The sequence below is a fragment of the Zalophus californianus genome, chromosome 4 (genome assembly GCF_009762305.2).
Source record: "Zalophus californianus isolate mZalCal1 chromosome 4, mZalCal1.pri.v2, whole genome shotgun sequence".
NCBI lineage: Eukaryota > Metazoa > Chordata > Mammalia > Carnivora > Otariidae > Zalophus > Zalophus californianus.
Genome location: NC_045598.1, coordinates 82,861,383 through 82,884,581, shown reverse-complemented (window position 1 = coordinate 82,884,581; position 23,199 = coordinate 82,861,383). Strand labels below are relative to the sequence as shown.

General features: G+C 38.0%; 1 long non-coding RNA gene across 3 annotated transcripts in view; it reads right to left on the bottom strand.

Moving 5' to 3' along the window:
• Positions 1–23,199, bottom strand: part of LOC113939179 — a 54,219-nt gene that overhangs the window by 5,636 nt on the left and 25,384 nt on the right. For 2 of the 3 annotated variants that reach the window (XR_003525166.2, XR_003525164.2), the window contains one exon: positions 10,793–10,938. The exons of the other annotated variant lie outside the window; for it this stretch is intronic. This is a non-coding gene — a long non-coding RNA (uncharacterized LOC113939179). The remainder of the gene's footprint in view (positions 1–10,792; positions 10,939–23,199) is intronic. 3 annotated transcript variants of the gene reach the window in all.

Here is a 23,199-nt window from a genome sequence, read left to right as displayed (position 1 = left end):
ATATGCTTTTTAATCTAGTTAAAGCTATGGCAAAACAAGCAAACAAAAACCAAACAAAAACTCCTTCAAATTTAAGATGGTTTTGGAAGTGTTAGTCTTAACTTAAAGGCAGTGGAATCGAATCATAAAACAAAAGTGCAAACATGCCATTTTTCCAAACTCAATTCAACAAAAGTGCTTCTCTCACAGAAAGTAAAGATGGTAATGAGGATCTAAGAACTACCAAAGTACCCACCAGAGATTCCTGGTGTTCCCTGTAGGGGTTGTGGGATATTTGGCTGAACCAAGGTGGTTGACATGGGGCATGAGAGTTTGGGAAGTAATGAAAGTGCATTTGAAGTTTTATACTTAGAAAGTGGAAAGAGGTTTGTCTATTTGAGTAGAAATATCCATGTACTGATATTCCTTGAAAGTTCAACAGAAAGAACCTTGCAGGGAAACTCTTCTTTGGGGGCTGCTCTGGGAAACTCTGCTTTAATTACAAAATGCAAAGACAAATATGCTAATAGCATGAAGGAAATCTAGTAGTCTACAGGAATGAAATAATATTCAAACAAAATCATTCCATTTGAAGTCATCTTATTCTTTTTTTTGTTTTTATTTTTTTATTACGTTATGTTAATCACCATACATTACATCATTAGTTTTTGATGTAGTGTTCCATGATTCATTGTTTGCATATAACACCCAGTGCTCCATTCAATACGTGCTCTCTTTAATACTCATCACCAGGCTAACCCATCCCCCCACCCCCTGTCCCTCTAGAACCCTCAGAGTCCATAGTCTCTCATGGTTCGTCTCCCCCTCCAACTCCACCCCCTTCATTTTTCCCTTCCTGCTATCTTCTTTTTCTTCTTTTTTAACATATAATGTATTATTTGTTTCAGAGGTATGGGTCTGTGATTCAACAGTCTTACACAATTCACAGTGATCACCATAGCACAAGTCACCTTATTCTTTTGATTGCATTGAATTCGTTATGTCTACACTTTGCCATGTTTGAGTTCTTCTAACATGAATCTGTGAGGTAAAAATATATGATGTCCTACAGATTTTTCATAATGAAATAAGACAGAAAATAATATAGCCTATAAACTATGACCTATATATTACTAAATTTATTTTTCTTTTATATATGTTTCTTATCAACTGTACCTTCTTATGTAAATGTTTGTATTTTCTTTGTAAACTGTTTTATAAACAATCCCTGTACCTTTTCCTAATGTTTATTTTATTTTGAAAGAGGTTCAGGTTCTATTTCTTTGCTGATATTGCATGACATTTAAGCCAAACTTGGTTTACTAAACTTTCTCTTTTACAGTTCATGTTTTCTGGTTTTGTTGCTATTCTGAATGAATATTAGAAACCCTGCCTTTTCATTTTCTACTTTCCAAATAAACTCTCTTGATTACTGCCCTTTTCTCATTTCTTCATTTTGTATTTTGCACTCCCACATTTCCATTATGATTAAATAGACAAAGACTGCAGCTTACACTTCAGTTAACTAGAATCTCTATTTCATGAGGGCAGTGATTTTGTCCCAAGTTACTCAGTATCCTCATTGTTTCTCCAGTTTCTAGGACAGTGCCTGGCACAGAGTAGGCAGTCAAAAAATATTTTTGAAGGAATTATTATCTTAAGATCAGTTGACCACAAGTCTTCCCAAGGTGGATGCAGCAATAGTGCTAGCCACCAAAGTGAGCCTGGTGGGGTTTTGCCTAGCAGAGGTGAAAGCAATCTAAAGAGCCCTATCCCAAGTGGGAAGCTGGAGATCAGAGTCAGCATAAACTATCATTTTCCCAAGAGTGTGGATCAAGTGCCAGTTCATTGCCTCCTCCTCTATGTTCCATCCTGCTGTTATTTAAATGGACATGCCCCATTAATTCCCAAGGCATGGCCGTGGAAGAGCTGTATCCTATGATTTCACTGATCATAATGTAGATAAAGAGAAAAATCTAAATAGCAAGATCACATTTTATTTTTGCATCACACAAGTGACTTTTAAAGTATTACTGAGGAAACAAAAATTACCAGTGAAGTATGGTATTTGTTAAAATTAGAAGTAAACCACTAGCACAGGTCATTATTTAAAGATTGCACAGTAAGTTCTCAGCCCAGGTGATCTGGGTATTTATTTCACTGAAAAAAAACAACGTGTGTATGAATTGAACCACATAACATCATCTTAAAATATATATAAGCCTCATGATGAACATTTGAAATATTTGCTTTTCAAAGTTACATATTCTAATACAATATCCAACTACTCAGTTCACAAAAGGATAGATGACATTGAAGTATTTGTATTTTATTGAAACTCTTTTTTGTGCAGTGTGTGTATGTATTTACTGCAGACTCTTTAGCCCCTGGGATGTCTAACTTGGTATATTTTAGATATAATCTCCACGTGGCTGGATTAGTTTATTTGGTAATTGAAGCCAAAGTTTAAATTTAATATATGGTAAAGAAACCTACTTCTTTATTAAGGAGATTCAGATCATGGTCTAGTCCTTAAGGAAACTGATTCACAAATGAGAATCCTATATATTGTTTCAATCTCTACCTTTGGTATTGCACGTAGCCTTGGACAACCATCTCTGCAGGCTGTTTGTCCTTAGTGCCTACATTTGGAGAATCTTTTTGCTAAGTGAATTCCACAAGTCGAATCAGGAGAGTTCTGTGATAAGATTCTGATGGACACCAGCACAACTTATTCTTGCCATCATGAAAAAGGTTTTCTAGGACTGAAAAGACTAAATATACTCTACCGGTGTGTCTGGGAGCAATGGGAACAAAAATCCTCCAATGCTGGCAATGTGCAATGCTCAAATCTCTAACTACTACTGACTTTTCTGTGATTGTAGGGTACAACTCTGAGTGAAAATCATGTATGTTTGAGAAAGGGCATAGTCAAAAGAACAGTACAAACCTATTCCGTACCATGTTTCAGGGTATTCAAAATAGCACAAAATATATTTTAAAAGTGTGAGATTAAATGCTAATGTAGAAAAAAAAATCATGATGGAGTTATGTCACAGAAATAGAGCAAATGCTCTATTTCTCTGTGTTAAGAACTCCTACTATCCTTCAAGGTCTGTTGTTGCCCTGGTCCATTTTCTAAAGCAGAGCACCTAGGAAGAGAGAACTATTCCTCTTTCGTTTTGTCCCTATCCTTTGTAGTTTTCCTAATCATGGCCATTAGGCAGCTACTTATCTACTGTCTCTCTTCTTTTACATTGGCAATACTTAAAGTTTGGGATTTTTTAAAAAGATTTTATTTATTTGAGAGAGAGAGCACCCGAGAGAGAGGTACGAGCGGGGGGGCGGGGGCGGGTAGAGGGAGAAGCAGACTACCCCATGAGCAGAAAGCCCAATGGGGAACTAGATCTCAGGACCCTGGGATCATGACCCGAACCAAAGGAAGACGCTTTGCCAACTGAGCCACGCAGGAGTCCCTAAAGTTTGGGATTAAGTCATTTATTCGTACTCATGGTGACAGTTGCCTAACACATAAGAGACATACAGTGAATCTGACTAACTTATTGAACACACCAATTTCAGTTTTATCCTCAGAGTAATTTTTTAAAAATATGGGCTGATGCTGTATTGCAAGGGCCAGAAATTTATTTTATAAAAGGCTAGATAAGAAATATTTCGGCATCTGTGGGCCATATGGTCTCTATGGCAACTTCTCAGCTCTTCCATTGTAGTGCAAAAGCCATCACGGGCGATACTTAAATGGATGAGCTTGGCTGTGCACCAATGAAACTTTATTTCCAAGAACAGGCAGTGGGCTGGATTCGACCTGCAAGCTCTAGTCTGTCAACCTCTGTTTTAGTCTATTCTCTTTCTACTCCTTTGTCCTCATTTTTCTTTCTTCCTTCAATGTGTTCCCCCAATGCTACAGTGAGTTTCTGCCCCCATTCTCCCTTTCTTTTTCAATCTGATAAATACTTTCATAACCGTTAAGACTGAGCTTGATGAGCCACTTCTTTATGAAATATTTCTTCACCTTTCTGTCCTTTGGGCTCCTGTGGTCCTGTTCTATGATGGATCACATCCAATGACACTTGTGTAAATTGTTGTCCCTGGTTTTAGACTGAATGCCTGGTGATTAGAAATGAGTCTTACTCATTTGCATGTCTTCATTACCTAGCACATGCCTGATATGCGGTAGGTGCTCAACAAATGTTTGAATTGTCAGAAATCATTGATTGTTGCCGGGGATACAAGACACAGGCTACAGAGACAGGTTATAAAACATGAGTCTATAATTTCAAATAATATAATTTCACTATTTTTTTTACATTGCTATATCCTCAAAATCAACAACTGGCTCATAATCTAACCGCTTATGTCACGAAGCACCAGTATTTCAGTCTCTTCCACAGAAATCTTATTCTTTCACTAAAAAAAATGTAACTGGGATAAAAGTGAATTCCACATCTGAGGGATAGCAATTAGCCAAATCAGTGTCTGGGGCATTGCCTGTATGTAATTGGACTCATGGACTATTGCCTGTAACAACTACAATAACGATACCTAACATTTACCATGTTCAAGCTGCTTTGTGCAAAATAACCCATTAGAGCAGGCTTGGAGATCCAACAGCAACATACCACACCTCTTAGTCAACTATGAGTTGTTGCGCATGCTGAATTTTATCGCTCCCGATGGACTGCACTATTCAATATCCTACATCCCACATTTGTGGCTTCATCTCTCAGAACAGAAAGGATATGCAGTGCTTACTTTCTTAGTCAAAAATGTTATTTTCGGTCTAGTCAGACCTACAAATTTTAGGATCTTTGAGACTGTGAGAAAGCATTGAGCTTTTCTTTTCTATTAGTTTTTTCTTACGTACTGATGAGAAATTATGGTGTAATTCTGTCTGGGCCTCCACTATGGAAATGAAATGGATTTTGAAAGCTCTGCTAAGTACTAGCAGCTTGGTGCTGTTAAAAGATCTGGAAGGATCTTTCAAGTCTGATTTAAGCCAACACCCACCTCTGAACTCCTTAGACATGTCATTTATTTCTAGTTTCTGCTACCAATTGCATTCAGGTGACTCAATCTATGTGTCTAGTCCTAATTACTCTCTGAGCACTAGACTAAACTTGGACACTATCATAAAGAAACTAATGCAGAACTGATTTAATCTCTTCCCAAAGTCAAACTGCATCTTTAAGATGTTCCTGGGAAAAAAGCCAATTCTGCCTTTCAAATTACAGATTAACTCTGTCACTCACTACCAAGAAAACACCTCCTGTGTCCTGTGAGACTCCCCATTACTGTTAAAATAGGCCCACCATCCTTCTAAAAGAGGGAGACAGTATAATATTTGTTAAGAGTGGACTCTGGAGCCAGTTGGATGGGTTGTGGTTGCCAGATAAAATATAGGAAAATTTTGAATTTTAGATAAATGATAAGTAATTTTTAGTAAAGTTTGTCCAAAATATTGCAAAGGACATATTTCTACAAAGAAATTATTCATTGCTTATCTGAAATTAAAATTAAAGTAGGTGTGCTGTATTTTAATTTGCTAAATTTGGCAATCCTAGATTCTACCACCAACATCTAACCTCGGCAAGTTACTCAGCTCTTCTGTTCAAGGGGTAAAATGATAGTATCTTCCTAATAGGGCTGTTCAAGGACTGAAATCATGTAACATTAGAACAGTGCCTGGCATATGGTAAATGTTAGTGAATTTTATTTTTCTGATCATCCAGAGCAGGGATCAGCAAACTTTTTTGTAACAGGCAAGATAGTAAATATTTTGGACTTTGCAGGCCATATGGTCTCTGTTGCAACTGTTTGACTCTTCCATTATAGTGCAAAAGCAGCCATAGACAATTCCCTAAACAAATGCGTATGGTCATGTTCCAAAAAAAATTTAGGCAATGGGCAGATTTGAGCTGTGGACTATAGTTTGCTCTGATCTAGATTAAAGCCCTGTAGTAAATCTTCTACTATCCCTTATTGCATCCACCACCTTTTATTAAAATATTTATTACTGCACTCATCCCCTTTCATTATAACATTTCCTATTTTAAATAAACTACTGATGGACCACTATCACCTACTACTTGATAATTCTAATACTATTTAATATTAATAGAGTGTGGCTCATTTTTTAAAGGATTTCATATGAATATATACAGTGATATTCTAATTATATATATGTTATATAAATCTTTACAACAGTATCATAAAGTAGGTTAATAAAAATTTCCCCATGATATTTCTTGATTCTTTTCTTTGATAGATTCTACTCTTCTTCTGTGCATTATCTTTCACTTTCTTCCATGGTCCCCTGCAAGTTTCCTATGCTGCAATTTACCTAGACAATTTGCTCTACCCTGAATATTCCCCTGCCTTTCCTTTATAATTATGGATTTCTACATGTTCTCCCCTTATCACGATATGCTTTCTATCCCCTGTCTTCTTATCAATAGACTGTATTTTCATAGAATTAGTAGAAATGGAAAGATCAAGTTGTTAAAAATTTAAAAAACACTCTTGTTTCTACTCTGCTCATTTTATAATTGTGTGTATGAATGTATGTGTGTATGTGCATGTGCATGTGTGTGTGTGTGTATTCCAACTGGTTTGTACCTTTCTCTTTATCTACTCTGAAGTCATATCACTTCTTTGTCCAACGCTTGGGAAATAACAACCAATGTAACTAAGACCCAATTTGGCTTCATGTTTCTTGACTCCACTCTGACTGCTGTCAATGAAGGACTTGTGGCTCAGCACACTAATAGCTCTTCAACAAAGCAGGCTTAAAACCAGAAGAGAGGGGGGTTCTTTAAAGAAAAAAAAATTATAACAGTTGAGAAATTAGAAGCCCTCTCTTATTATTGCATTGCTCTCCTTTCATCTTTAGACTTCTGATGTTTTCTTTTCATTTCTTCCTTGATGCCCTGAATGTATAACCAGACATTTTAATGAGATGTGGCTAGGTCCAGCCCTGGCCGATAATTAACTCCTTCCCCCCTGTCAGGCTGTTAGCAATTTTATGACATTTCTAGCCTCTGGGAGTTTAAGCGTAAGGCCCAAGTAAGAAAGTGTGTATCACCTGCACAGTTTCTAGGATAAGCTGCTTTTAAATCATCAGTGAAGAATTCTACTTAAGAAATCAACTTCAGATAGATTCTGGGGATGGGGAAACAGAAAGAGCAGGGAGATAGAGGCTGAAATACAAAGGCAATTTTTAGCCAGCTTGGAAGAAGTATGATGTGACTTAAAGAGAAGATGAGGCCGGGAGAAGATTGCCACAACAATCACCACAAAGAACGAGAGACTATAGTTCCAAAGTCTCAAGTGAGACAAGGATTGAAAACATTATCTATAATCCTCCTCATCAGAAAGTAAATTTCACAAAGTGGGATGTGGAGTAGATAAAGTTCAAACTTCCAATATAGAAATCTATTTTTCCTCCAGAAATATAAGTTCAGGCTTTGGCAAGTTTTGCCAAATGTGTGCGTGTGTTCTGTATCTCCACACCACTCAGAAAGCATTGATTACATGACATTTGGAAATGGTTCAATTAGGTAGCTCAAAATGTCTGCAACATAAATTATACAACAAATATTGCTCAGAGAGTCTCCATTTTGGTTTTAAAACCTTGCCTGTTCTATTCCTTTTCTGTCTTCCAATGGCTGCACTTTCCCATGAACAGCACATTACTCTTCGTCCTACACACACCTTAATTAAATCATCACAGCATTTTGCCATTACATACAATTTTTAATAGCGGGTCTCAGACTACTTTAGCAACGAGGAGCCCAATTGTCCTTATCTGCCCAAGATAAGGTTTGGAAGGAGATAAGCCATCATATAATCAGGTCTTACTCTTCATCCACACCCTAAAACCTTTCTCTGTAAGATGATAGCTGAGGAAGGTGCCAGAGAACACACAGACTGCTGAACCAAAGGGCTCAGAGTGATGAGACAAGAAGGAAGACTAACAGTTCCCAAAGTTCCCAAATCAAAACTGCCCCTACAGGTCGCAAGCACTTCCCTGGGAGAGCAACTCACCCCAGCAGCAAGAATGGCAGCATTGGAGAGGCATGGTGTCCCTAATGGTGATGTGGCCCCCACTCCTGCTTCCCTTCCTCAATCCCATGTGTTGGAACTCCATTGATTGGTCTCCTGGCTTCCCCTTTCCCTTCTTCTCAGCACTTTCATTTATTTGGTGGGGAACAACCTCTTTCCAGGGGATAGATTCCAGTGTGGGGGAAATCAGGTGTCCTATCCAGTCATGTCTTAACCTAGAGGCGGTCACTTGCCACAAGCTAGGCCAATCAAATGGTTCTGGCTTGGAATGTGAATATGAGTACAAGACACATGAGAGAAATGATGGTGGAGTCATTCATTCCAGCATCCCAGCAGCAGACCTTGGGCGTACAACTTTGCTATGAGAACATCCCCATATTTGCAGCTTCTCAGCCAGCGGAAACACTGCAGCACAGATCCACTCCCAAGCCTGGTATCTGGCCTTTCTGTAGATTCTGTGAGCTTCTAATACCCCTCAAGAATATTCCCTTTTTCAGGGCGCCTGGGTGGCTCAGTCTTTAAGCGTCTGCCTTCGGCTCAGGTCATGATCCCAGGGTCCTGGGATTGAGCCCGGCATCAGGCTCCCTGTTCTGCAGGGAGCCCGCTTCTCCCTCTCCCACTCCCCCTGCTTGTGTTCCCTCTCTCGTTGTGTCTCTCTCTGTCAAACAAATAAAGTCTTCAAAAAAAAAAAGAATATTCCCTTTTGCTTAAGTTAGCCATGATAAGCTTTTCCTGCTACAAGAGGGAAACCAACTGCTAGATGCAAGTTGGTTGTTAGAAACTGCTGAGAAGAATTTACCATACTCTCGGGGAAATTTTGTGTGTGTGTGTGTGTGTGTGTGTGTGCGCGCGTGCATGTGTTTCTGTAATGTATGTGTGTGTGATGAGGAAAGAAAAATGGGTACATTGACACTTTCATCTGGTGACTGGAGAAACTAATAGAGGTGAGACATTTTTTTCATGCTCTTCCCTATCCAGGCTAGCAACCACTATATATTTCTATGCTTCCCCATCACATTATAAGGAAAAATTCATGGGGATGTGCTCTGCTGTGTAAATGTGTCTTCTCTCTTCAAACACCACCAGGAACTGTTAGCAGCGTATTTTTGGTTCTTCATATGGCAGACAGTAGTAGTAACTTGCAATCGAGTGATAGCTTGTTGCCTGTCACTAGGCCACAGCAGGTAAAATCTTATGAGCGGTTATTGCTGTCTCCATGTGCACCTACATTTCAATACCCTCCTTCCTTATGCCTGCCTTCCAAGCATCTCCCCAGTGTTGGAGAGCCAGAGTTCCTTCCACTTAGAGTGTTCTCACCAAACCTCCACCTTTCCAGGCCGAACTTACTCTTCAAAGCCCCAAGCCCAAAACACAAAAGAAAATGAAATTCCAAACTTAAGCACACTCTTCTAATTGCTTTATCTCTTCCTGCCTAAGTTTGACTCAAGCAGTCTGCTTTAAATGGCATTTTTTTCCCTCTGGAAAAAAAAATTGCTTAAGGAAGGAAATTGTTTAGAAACTCCAGATTCCTCTTAACTTTACCATTAATTGCTATATAACTCTGAGTGATTCACTACTTCTAGAAAATGGGAGTGAAAATATTAAGCATAAATGAAAGTTTCATAAGGTGGCACTGAATTGCAATTCAGAGAATACTTGGAAAACTCCTGCCCATCTTTGGTTTAGAGTGGAAGATGGGAAGTGGTGGGAGCCAACCATAAAAGTATTTATGTAAAAATCGAACAAATCTCTGCTCACTTAGCATTAGAAGAACAGTTTATGAAATATATTTAATATGGTTAGTAGAAACATATAATATATACATTATTCTTCAGGAAATTCCTAAGATAATATTAGTAAGATTGTTCGCTGGGCCACATTTCAAAGGTTTCTGTAGTTATTTCTGGGAAGAAAGAGCACTAGGTCACTCCTTGCACTTTTAATCCCTTAGAGCTTGATATATGTTATTTTAGTGCCATTCTCAATTTTTTAACATACAGCATGAAGTTGTATTATGTTTATATGCCACATGTAATAATTCAATAATAATGATCTTAAATGTCTAAGAACAAATCAGTATAAATAAATTACATTTTTATTTAAAAGGAATTCTGAGAAGTTTCTCCACCATGTTTCCTACTAATTTTTTAAAACATGTTTGGAGGTGTTACGAATACCTAGACTCCAGGGGAGCACTAAACTTTAATGTGCATGAGTTGTGGTAGAAGGTGTAAGGAATGGGGGAGAAAAAAGTCACAGAACATGGATAGAGGTGACCATTGTCTAGATCACCTTTTCCTGACCCCAGCTAGTGGCAGGAAACAAGCCCCTGTGTTAATGTGAGACTTGTTGCCCTGAGAAGACAAAAGCACAGTCTTACAGTAGCCTCAGTTAGCAACAATGATTACAATTTCAAAGGGAAAAGAAGGAAAATCACACAAGCAAAACATTTTCGATGATGTCCGTCTCATAATGGTGATCAGGGAATGAATTTTGACCATTATGTACTCTCTCACTCAACCATTTTCATCTGAAAGTTCTTAAAAATGAATCTTGCTCCATGTTTACAAATGGTCGAAGCAAAAAAGGAATAGCACTTTATTCTTATTTTGGAAATTTTAACTTACACACACACACACACACACACACACACACACACACACACACACACACTGCATCAAGGTTCTGATAAGTGATCCCCTTTCCCTCCAACTCCATTTCTTGTTCTCACCTTCCTCTATGCTAATTAGACTTTAGTTGAGCACATTTCCCAAACTCCTTTTAAATTAGCAGTGGCCATGACCACTCCTTCTTCTTTTCCTTCTTCTTTCTTTTTCTCTTTCTTCTTTCTCTTACTCTTTGATTCTGCCTCCACACCTGAATGTGGTATAATTAAGAAATAAGTATAAAATTAGGGGTATGGATAAGGAAGCAAGGCAACTGATAAAAAATAACACTGGAGGTCTTGGGGAAAAACAGCATCCTCCTCATTTATGTCTTGTGAGGATTATCCTGAATACAGTGAGTTCCTCACCTTGTATGCACTGCATGGTTCTTACATTATCTTTCCTGGGTATTCTTGGTTGCCAAGTTAAACTGTAAATTAATTATGCTAGTAAACCACTACATAGGCATATTCTGTATATTCTGGATTTTTCTAAACATCTAGGAAATTGATTCTAAAAAGCACATGCTGACCATATACTCGATGGTTGATTGATCATTGATTGGTCCTATCAATGAACCAGGAGAAAGGCTAATGGATTTATGGATGAACAAAGAAATTGTATTATAGACGGTCAGAGTTCTGGAAGATTGTATTTTAGAAGAACAAGCTTTTTATTCAATCGTTCATTCATTCAACAAAGAGCTACCGAATTTATTATATTCCATTTAAAATATTTGATCCTAGAGTAAGATAAGGATGAAGAAGCATTCCTTATCTGTATTAAGGTAAATCCTGGAGGCTTATCCTCAGTGGTTGTATTAAAATGGCAACTGTTGGGGCACCTGGCTGGCTCAGTTGGTTAAGCGTTTGCCTTTGGCTCAGGTTATGATCCCAGGGTCCTGGGATCATGTCGCATATTGGGCTCCCTGCTCAGCAGGAAGCCTGCTTCTCCCTCTCCCCAACCCCCCCACCCCCGTCCGCTAGCTGTCATGTATATTATCAGAGGTAATCACTAAAGGCGGACTGAGGATGGTCATCCACAGAAGAACCGCTGGCCATCTTGAGAGTCACAACTGGGGAGGGCACTATAGACGCCTCCAGTGAAATCACAAAAGCTTCTATAAGAGAAAGAGTTAGTATTAAACATCAGCCAAGTCCAGAGAGTATGAAGCCATCTTAGAATAGCACTTCTCAAAAATGAAGTATTTTCCTGATCACCGTGCCACAACCATATTGGAAAAGAGAGCAGCTAGCGCGAAGGGCTGAGGAAAGGGAATGAGGGCGGAGAACAACCATGCCCTCTTCCCAGAAGGCCGCTTAGCCAGTCCCAGGTGGGAGAGAAGGGGACTAGAGGTGAAGTGTTGATTAATATACTGGACTAGACATTTAAAATTGAGACTAAAAGAAACAGTAGGGCTCTTTATTATCTGGACATTAAGGGAAAACTTGTGAGATTGTCCATGTTTCTATGGCAAGGTGAAGACAACTCACACTGAGGACATTTCAAGGGTTACTGAGAGAAAAAATTAAAGATGCTTTTCTGATTACTCCCTAGGAATCCTGCTTGTTCAATATTTAGTACACAAGCGTACTGCTTCTTCCTAAGGCATGAGATTTTCTTTCTTGATTTGCTCTTTATACCCTCTCAATTGCACCCATAGCATAGAAAACATGATAATGTTTTCTCCACAATGAAAATTTCATTTTCCCAGTGTATTGACTTATTGCAGGTGTTAATTATGAAGCTGCACAAAGTTACAGTCACAAGTTTACACAGCCCAGAATTGCATAGGACCTGGCCCATGCACTCAATCTTGTATCTGCAGCATGTAAAACTGGCTTAGAACAGTTTCATGAGCAAGAACTTGGAGCAATTTCTTGTATGTCTCCTGAGAAAGAACTTTAATTGACCTCCTCTTAAATGCTCCTATCCTGTTCCCTGGGTTAGAATTCTTAAAAGAAGACGACGGAGGAGGTGGAGGGTGGAGGAGGAGGAGAAGGAGCAGGGTTTGTATCTCTAATTACCTTGCTTTAATAAGCAATTAAAATATATATTTATAATACATATACATCTAGGATTGGCTACAGGTTAGGCTGCTCCACTGTGACCAAAATATCGGTGATTTAAGCAAAATGAAAGTTTGTTTCTCTCACTTAGTGGTCTGAGCTTTTCTAGTCCAGGTCTGATGGATGGCTTACTCTATGGAGTTGGGACTAAATTCCTTTTGCCCTGCCCTATGCCATCTTTAACACAGGGCTTCCACCTTGTGATCTAAGAGAAGTGATCCAATTCGGTCATCATGTTCAAACTCCAGCTAATGAGAAGAGGAAAAGGAGTGAGGAGAAATTCTTTTTAAGTATGAGAATCAACAGTTATAAATCTCATTTCTGTTCACATTCCATTGGCCAGAACCTTGTCACATGGCTACTGCCAATTTAAAAGGAGTTTGGGAAATGTGCTCAGCTAAAGTCTTATTAAGATAGAGGAAGGGGAGAACAGAGAGATAATGGGGGAACAACTAGCCATCTCCCATTTATATACAAAGGCTTTAAAAAAAAAGTCTAGTATAAAAAAATTCATTTCAAATAACATACTTGTTTTAGAATAGGTCCTCCAGAAAGTAAAGCCTGGGGCAAGGATTAAAATACCAATGCTTGGGTTGGAAGGTCCTGACTGAGGGTGTCGAGGGTGAAGCAAAAATGAGGAAATGAGGCAAGGAAAACCTCAAAGAAACGCGATTTGATGCATTGCTATGGCTCAACATGTATTATTTTTTTCATTATGCAGGACTTCTCCAAAGAACTGACAAGGAGAAATTGCATCTCAGAGCAGTGCACAATGGGAGAAAGCAGAAATATTATCTACCTGTTTCCTGCCCTTTTCTCACTTTCCAATAGTCAAAGTTTAACCCACTGGGAGCTAATGCTCTTGAACTTGTAAATTTTGTCATCTGGCCCCTTGAAAGTTGAGAGCCAAGTTGGTGTGGTTATAGCAATAGAAAAAAAAAAAAGATAGGGAAAGAGAAAAAAAAAAGATAGGGAAAGAGAGGCAGTTGAGGGATTCTAAGAAGGCACACCTAATATATTACATTAAGGCAAGAAATCTAATTCTTGGCCTTCATATCCAGATTCTCTTTTCAGTAGAAGGATTTCCCTTAGAATCACAGTTTTTGCCTTTCTCCCAACTTTCTCACTTACTGATCCCCATGGAAAGGGGAGTGATTTATCTGACAAGTAAATGTGGATGAAGGGACTGTGGCTCAGCCACATCCCCACATTTTTTGGTGACCTGCCTATTTGCAGAAAGTTCTCTGAGCAGCTTGGTGCCACCCAGGAAAGCGGGTGGTAGAGGCCCCGCCCCTGAAGATGCTGGCAGGCCTGTGGTTGTCTGGTGCCGACTCTAACCAAGGAGAGAGTCAGTTTCATTCTGAAGTTGAGTGCTGTGAGGTCTGTTATTGCCTTGGAATTAAACTACACTCTCCAGTATCTGCTTTATCAGTAGGAAAGCTGCTAATTTTATTTCCATCTGCCTTCCTCTGTCTACCTCAGTACCTTCCTTGGATAAAAGAGAGTCGATCCATTAGCTCACCAGAAATTCAACAGAAAGAAAGAAAGAAAAACAACAACAACAATCATTTTCTCCATAGGCTCTTTGCTGCTATTTAAAAGAGGAAAAATTACATATGGTCATTGTACTTTTATTATCACCATAACTATAATTTATTGAGATCACAGGGTATTCCAAGCACTGTGGGAAGCACTGTAGGAACAACATTTCACTTCATCCCTACAACAGACCTGAAGGGTTTACAGAGAAACAAGCTGAGACCTATTTCTAAGGACTCATCAACTTATTCAACATATACTTATTGCCTACCTACTATGTGCCAGGACTAAATGAAAAGGCGGGTAGGTTTTACCCTCATGTAATATGGGGTTTCACTGGGAGACATATGTTAATTATTCAAACAAAGAAATGCAAAATGGCAGTAGTGATGAGTGGCATCCAAGAGAGGCACGGCGCGCAATACGGACAATGAAAAAGCAGTGACCAAACCGGGCTTGAGGCATGAGAGTAAGAGCGAATGAAAGGAAGTGTGTGCACGGTGTGGTGGGCTGGGAGATGGGAGTGGCAGAGAGGACAGGGCTCCAGGGGCAGGGACAGTGTGTACAAAGGCCCTTGTGCTGGAAGGAAGTATGCAGAAGACAGAAGACCCTTGAAGATGGCCATTCTGGCTGGAGTAAAGAGAATGAGAGGAAGACTGAGTAGAGGCAAGGTCAGACTGGACAGGGGCCAGCTTGTGTCTTTAGGTTCATTAAAGCACTTTTACTTTATTCTAAAAGGAATCAAAAGCCATTGGGTGGTTTACAAGTGTGTTGTGATGCAGTGAACCTGAATCTGACTCTGAATTTGGAGAGTAGATCAGAGTGAAAGAATGGATGCTTTTTATTAGTTAAGGAGCTTTTGTCAGCATCCAGGTGAGAAAAGCTGGTGACGGTAACAGAAAGACATGTATAAATTAGAAAAATGTGTACAGGATAGGACGGATGATATATGAGGCATGAGGGAAACCAAGGTGTCAAGGATGACACTCACGTGTAAAGATAAGGTAACTAGCCAAGAGTCAAGAACTTAGTGTGTCTATTTACAAATGCAAGCTCTTCCCATTATAAAATAACCATAAACATTTCTGCTTCAAAACAGAGTTTCACTTAGAGAAAAAGAATCCAGCAATCTGCTCAACCAGGTTTATAAGGAGAGATTCTTTCTCTCCTTGTTTGCAGTATCTGCCTTTTAAAATCAGAACCATTTCCCTTTAAGAATTTTCCCAAACACGTGTTACTGAGACAGAAATCAATACAAAATTGCCCTGAGATACAGTTAAAACCTTGTCAAAATCATATAGTTATGCTGCATTTCAGATATACTCCTCCCTATGATAATTAAATATTTTTGATGACCAGATATACTTCGTGGACTTGCTAGACAGCACTACTTAATGTGACTACAGTTTTGAATATTTGGTGAGATTTTTCACATTAACCAAAGTTCTAGTAGTTTATTATTGCCTGTGAAAGGTAAGAAAGAAAGGAAAGGTGTAGTTAGCCAAAGGCTGGTTTTTATTTAGCGGATCCTATTTTTGTATCTTCTTTTCTCACACTGCAGATCCCTAAGACAGATATAACTTTACCAAAATACCTATTGTGCTTTGCAGCTGGGTGATACATGCTTTCCTAGTTATGGATTCACAAATACCATGTCTTAGCTTAGCTAACAAGGCTTTTTTTTTTTCTCTTAAATGAGGCAGAATAGTTAAGTGAAAGCTCCTTAATTTGAGCATGAACGCTTCATTCCAATTAAGCTTGAAGAATCAAAGAAAAGAGAGTTGATTTCATTTTTTTTCTGAAGTGAAAAGTAGGCAGCACACTCAAAGATGAAAACGGTACAGTAGCATCTGCAAATCACACATGTTTATTTAGAACTTAGGTCAAATGCGAAAAACTATAAAGTATGGTATGAAAAAATGAAACTAATACAAAATATAATAACACATTAACAAGTAAATGGGAAAAACACCAGCCAATATATGTGTTATTGGCCTTAAAATTACAGCTGTTCAAAAGCCATCAATGGCACCATTTCACGATTGGCAACAATGAGCTATGCACCACTCTGTAATACTGGAAAGTAGCATACGATTACCATCACTTTTATTAATGTTTCTTCTGACCGTGTTGATAAAGTCGCCATTTCTAGAAACAATTTTACTGTTTGAGAAATGTTGACCTATAGCCAGTTAATCTATGCTACCACCTGTGTTGTTGGCTTAGTCCTATTGAATTAATTACTACTGTGTCTAATTAGCCAAGGACATTAGTTAGGGTAGGCTAGGACATGCCGAAGAAATATATTCACTCAGAGATCTCAGTCACTTTACACAAGCAGCATATATTTCTCCCTCATGCTATATGTACAGGTCTGGTTGGGGATGGGTGGGCAGTGGGCCACTAAGGGACTCAGGCTGACACTCTTGCAACTATCTGGTGATGCTCCCATCCCAACAAGTAGCTTCCAGGGCCTGCCTCTAAGTACCTCAGACCTGCGTCATTGCCACTGCCAGCCAGAACTCATCATCCAACTTCAAACTAATTTCAAGGGATGCTGGGAAAAGTAGGGAGCACATGGAATATTTAGTAAGCACTACTGTATTTGTTACACTCCATTAGCCAGGTCTCTACAATAGAAGATTGACCAGCTGGAAAACTTTGACTGAAATTTTTTTTTTAAAGAAGAATCTTGAGCATGATTTCACAAGAGGAATGTCATGAAGTTTCAGCATTAAAAAGAGGTTCTGTCTAGGCTGAAGAGGGAACACAATGGCCATGGTTATTACAGAAGATTGATATAAAGTAATGAAGTAGTAGAAGGAAAAAAAGAACAATCTAAGATTCCACACCCATGGAAGAAGGAAGCTAAGTAAATGAATTAACAAAGATGACCTTGAAAGAATAAAGAAAAAATGAAAATGGAATATAACATCTCAGCACCTTGGTTTCCTCATGAGAAGATTTGACATCACATGATGAATCACGGGATAATTCTGAATAAAGCAATGATACATCTGGAGGGAACTGAAGACAATTCCAACCATGGCATTTTAAACCAAGGAAAATCCAGGTCATATCAAGGGGCTACAATAACCTGAGAATTTGTGAAGGATTTGAAAATAGAGAAGAAGGTATATTAAAAAGATAAAACATAATTTTGGTGATTTAATGGATGTAAACGTAATTCAAAGAGTAGGAATGAACCACAATGACCCTGAAAGCTGTGTTACCATGGCGTGTGGGCATTTGAGGAAAAAAAAGGAGAGAGAATGCTGAATGTAGAGAACATAAGAGAAAAAAGAGTGTGAAGGAAAGAACATTTAGCTTCTTATATTTTTAAATTTGGCAACATGCATCTATATATGAACGGTGCAATACATTTTCCTCTATTTTACTTTTCATCACAATAATAGTGAAATAGCAATAATTTAAGTTGATTGTAAAGCTCTATGTAATTACTGAACATACATTATATAATTTTACATTCATAACATATTATGATCCAACTTATTATGACAAATTACGGCTTACAAATGACAAGTAACTTACCAAGATCAAACAGTTCATAAACTGGATTTGAGCCAGGTTTATTGAAACCAGAGACGGTCAATAAAACTTTTCCTTTTGACCTCTCTCTTTTCTTTTTTTCTTTTATCCCCATTTCCTTTTTTCCAACTTTTTCCCATCTATATATGCCACACTCTAGAGTTCTGAAAGCACCTATCCCCATAAAAAATAAAAATCAGGCTATATTGTACAAATTAAATTTGAGGGAGACAACCTAGGGAGTAAATGTGCAGGTCCTAATTTTTTCCAATTTAAATCCTATCGCAAAGCTTATTGGGTTTACTAGGGAAATGAAACAAAGAATGAAGGGAGAACACAAAGACCTCCATATTCAACTCAGACATCAAACCGTGACTTCACAATTACTAAACAACTAGTTGAAAAGAAAAATGGCAGCTTATCAATTAAGTAGAAATGGCTAGGGCCGCACAATCCATACACACATTATCAATTTTGGGAAATGGAAAGTAATAGATCATCTTGGGGTTTTAATTGTAGAGAAATTACAAGGTACTTTTCTCTTTTTTTCCTAGTCCCATCCAGGATTTCATATTTTCAGGCGTTTGTCTTGTATTTTAAGTTTTCATCTCTTAACTTAAGCTCTATGGAATAATATTTCATTTCATTCTGTTGTTTATTATTGCAAAATATAATATTACCCAGAGTATTTCAACTGCCTGATTAATTTCCGCTTTAAGTCTCCTGGATATTACTTTAAAGTTACTAAAAATGACTTACAGACTTCAATGAAATCCTACCTCCCTTTGCCCAACCCCAACTCCTGCTTTTCTCTTCCTTCGTTTATTGAACCTCAAAGTCAATAACAACCTTGACAAATGTTATGGCATATGCAATGGACACAATCTGATAAAGATGGCAGAAACCTTGTTGTCAGTGTCCTTCATAATACCGGGAAGTACAGCAAGATGTTTGGAAACCCCAAAGAGGAAAAGCGATTTTTACAAGTAGGTTACAATTTTTATTGACCTTCATCCTGAGTCCAATATCTTTGTTCTAAAGAGTGGAACTAGCCCTTATGAAAGAAAATCTCTTCATGTTAGAAATCCCAGCTGCCTTGTTTTCCCCAACTAAGTTATGTGTAAAACATAAAGAGAATTCTTAGATCTGCTGGGATATAGGGTTGCTAGGGTGACTGTTAAAGAAAGTGAGCCCGAGACTATCAGAGATCAATAAGAAAGGGAAGGCACTAGGGGCTAAAGTTAGAAATATTAAATCTTTGGACAAGACCTTTTTCTCTAAAGCTTAGAGATCTAATTGGTTTTCTTGGTTTTATCTCTCAGCAATGGTTACCTAACACACGGACACCTCTTTTCAGATCATACACTTGTTATCTATCTCCTTTTTTTTTTTTTTGTATTTCTTCAAGACAGACATGAGATGAGTAAAAATTCATAACCAGGAAAGAGGTGCTGTTTCATATTCCATACCTCCCATTATCTCCTCATTGGGTCCTAAAATTTATCTTCTTTGCTTATTTCTTTCCTATAGTCCCTTCGAGAAAAAGAAAAATGCCCCTAAACTTCAACTAAAACCTCCTCACACTATACACAGACATCCCCAAGTACATAAATAATAATGAACTGAAACTGAAAATATCCTAACGCTATTGTAAAACTGTATTTGTCACTCTATGCAGTGATTCTACGTGGGAAGGAGGAAAAAAGAGGAAAAGGAATGAGGAGAAGGCATAATTGCCTCTTAAAATCCCTGACTAGAAGTGACTCATATAAATTCCATTGGTAAGAACTCAGCACTTGACCATACCTGGATATAAGAGGGGCTGGGACTTACAGTCCCTGGTTGGGTAGGTGCATCACAGTAATAACTTCATAGTGTACAGTCTATAACATAGATTCTATAGCATGAACAGGAAATCGCAGTTTCTGGTGGATAGCTGGCTATCTACAATATTGTTTAAATATTAACATAAATATAAATAAGTAAATAACCATAAATAAAATATAATAAATATGCAATTAAATCTATGATGTTATGCTACAGTTTGATTTATTTTTCTTGGCTGATTCCACCAAAGGTTTACTTATTGTAAGCTTATAATGTGACTAGACACTCTTCTAGGTATTGGAGATACAGTAATGAATAAAATAGAAAAAAATTGCATCCGGCATGAAGCTTGCATCTTAGTAAGGTATAAGCAGAAACTAAGGTCTACAGTAAATTCTATAGTAGAATTAAAAGAGATAAGTGCCAGGAAGAAAAAATGAAGTGGAGAAAAGGGATAGGAAATGTGGGAAGTGACTTTTGTAGGATAGTCAGGAAGGGCTACTGAAAAGGTGCTATTTGAATAGACCTGATTAGGAAGAGAGCCATGTGCCATCAGGATAACAGTGCAAATGCAGCTGGCATGTACAAGGAGCACAGAGGTCTTGTGTGGCTAGAGTGGAGTAAATAAAAAGGAGGGTTCTAGAAGATAAATTCATGAAGAGAGAGGGTACATCATAAGGTCTTATACCTAGATAAGGACTTTGGCTTTGACTCCAGAGTAAAAGTTTATGTGAAGGTTTTGAGCAAAAGAGTGGCATGTTCTCCCTTACATCTTAACAGAATCACTCCGGGGGTAGAGTTGAAAACAGACGTAAGCAAGACAAGGTAGAAGCCTGTAGACCAGTTGGGGGAGTATTAAAATAATCCAGGTAGGCAATGATGGTAGTTTCGATCAGGGTGCCAGCACAAGCAGTGGTGAGACGTGGTTGGGTTCTTGGTATGTTTTCATAGAGCCAGAACGATTTTCTGAGCATTCAGATGTGGGCATGAAGTAAATCAAAGAGTCTAATGATTTTTGATCTAAGCAACTGAAAGACAGTGTTGCCATTGAGGGAAGAGAAAAGCTGTTTCAACCAGGTTTGAGGGGTGATAGAAAAAGATCTATTTTGAACACGTTGAGGTGCTTATTAATCATCAAAGTGGGGATGTAGTCTAACAAACTGGTTATACAAATCTGAAGTTCAGGGGGAGCAACTGGAGATTAAATTTGGGGATTTCCAAGTTCTAGCAGATCTTTACCTCCATGAGACTGAATGAAATCACCCAAGGACTGAGTGGGTGAAGGAAGAGAGCCAGAGCTCAGCAAGGAAGGACACCAATGCCAGCAAACTGGGAGGAATGACAAAATAGGTGTCTGATTCTGCCGATATGGAAAAGTGGACTCAGAATAACCAAAGGTTCCCAACATTCTGATGATAGGCCCATCCTTAAGAAAAGTACTCAGAACAATTGCAGTTAAGAAAAGTAAATGAATTATATGAATTATTTTGGCAAACCTGTAAACGTTAGAATACATACAATTAATTATAGTTACATAATTTCTTGGACTTCATTTTACTGACAAATTATGACTTTCAATGGACTTACTATTGATCCATTTTTATTTCGACTAACAGGAAATTTCCCAGCACTAGCTTACCACCACAAAAATGGCAAATTTCCACAAGGCGGATGCTCTAGTACACTCATTTTCTATGATGCCATAATCTGGATGAAGAAGAGAGCAAAAAGAGAACAAATTTGCCAGGCAGAGATACAAGAATAAAATCACCATCTATAAAATTTAGAGGATTCCAGGGGTGCCTGGGTGGCCCAGTCAGTTAAGTGTCTGCCTTCGGCCCAGGTCACGATCCCAGGGTCCTGGGATCAAGCCCCATTTCGGGCTCCCTGCTCAGCAAGGAGTCTGCTTCTCCCTCTCCCTCTGTTGCTCACCCTGCTCACGCTCTCTCTCTCTCTCTCTCAAATAAATAAAATCCTTAAAAAAATAAAAATATATAAAATTTAGAGGATTCCAGTCTAAAAACTTTAACCTTAAAAAATCCTATTAACTATTCATTTTACCAAATTCCATTTTTCCTTCCTAAATATTACATATTTTTCTACTTTCCTCTGTATCTCCAATTAGTGAAACTTTAAGACAGTAATACCCATGTGGAAAATGCTGTGGGCATTAAATCACAAACAAGGATACTCATGCTATTTTAAATAAAATTTTAAAAAGAGACTGGGAAAAGTATGTAATAATAATAATATTATAGCTAGTACTTACATAATGCTTTCTATGTGTTAGGTACTTTTCTCTTGGGAAGAGTATTTCTTCTTCTTCTTCTTCTTCTTCTTCTTCTTCTTCTTCTTCTTCTTCTAACTAGTACTTACATAATGTTTTTTATATTAGGCCTTTTTCTTAATACTTTATATCTATTTAATGTAATCTTCATAATAATTCCACAAGAAGGTATGATCTGTATTTTGCAGATGAAGAAACTGAGGCACAAAGGGGTTTAGTAATCTAAGATCTCACTGCTCATAAGAAATCAGGATTTGGGCCCAGACAGTCTTGCTCCCAAATCCCAGCTTTTATCCACCATGGTATGCTGCCTCTGAGACATCATTATCCTCAAGTTTTTCATTATTTCATTTACTTTCCATTTTTAAATCCTGTTCTTGGCCTAATAATTCTTTCTACCTGTTGATTAAAAGAAAGATTTCCTTGAAAGACTTCTAGTATTTTTGTCATTCATTGTCACAACAGATAGGTCCATTGACCACAATTCATTAACTTCATTCACTCATCCAATTAAAAAAAAAAAAACTGACCATCCAAAAACAAAACAAAACGAAAACACCCCCCAAAAACCCAAACAAATAAAAAAACCCAACTATTGACTATCCAATTTGTGACAGAAATTGAATTAGGTAATAGGATTTTTCAGTCAAAAGAGTGTAAAGGGGTGTTAGGCATGTAAATGTGATTGGAATTTAGTTTGACAAGAGATAAACATCTACACTGGATCCTTTTGGACCAAAAAGAGGAGGGACAAAAATGAATTACTCCAATCCTAGTCCTAGAACTAGGAGAGGAGTCAGCCATTTGATGGAGAAGGAAACATAAAGTAAAGGCAAAGACAACGGAGTCAGCAAAGAAATGGAAGCATAAACAATTACACTGAATTAGAAAAATGCCAAGTAGTTCAGCTTTATTGATACTCATATTCGTAATCGAAGTTATTGAGTACCCACTAGGTGCCATACACTGTGGTAATATTGAAGATTCAAAGAATAAGACACAGTCTCTAGCCTCAGAAATTTATAATCAAGTCATGGGTAACTCTTTAGAAGGGACACAGTGTCTTTTAGCATAAATCTCTTAAGACATTTTCAATTGTCCCTGTTTAATTCTAGCTTCTCTTGAATGGCGAAAATCAGTACATTATAATATTTGGGGATGTAGTCCTTGTTTGCACAATATTCACATTTCCACTTAGTGG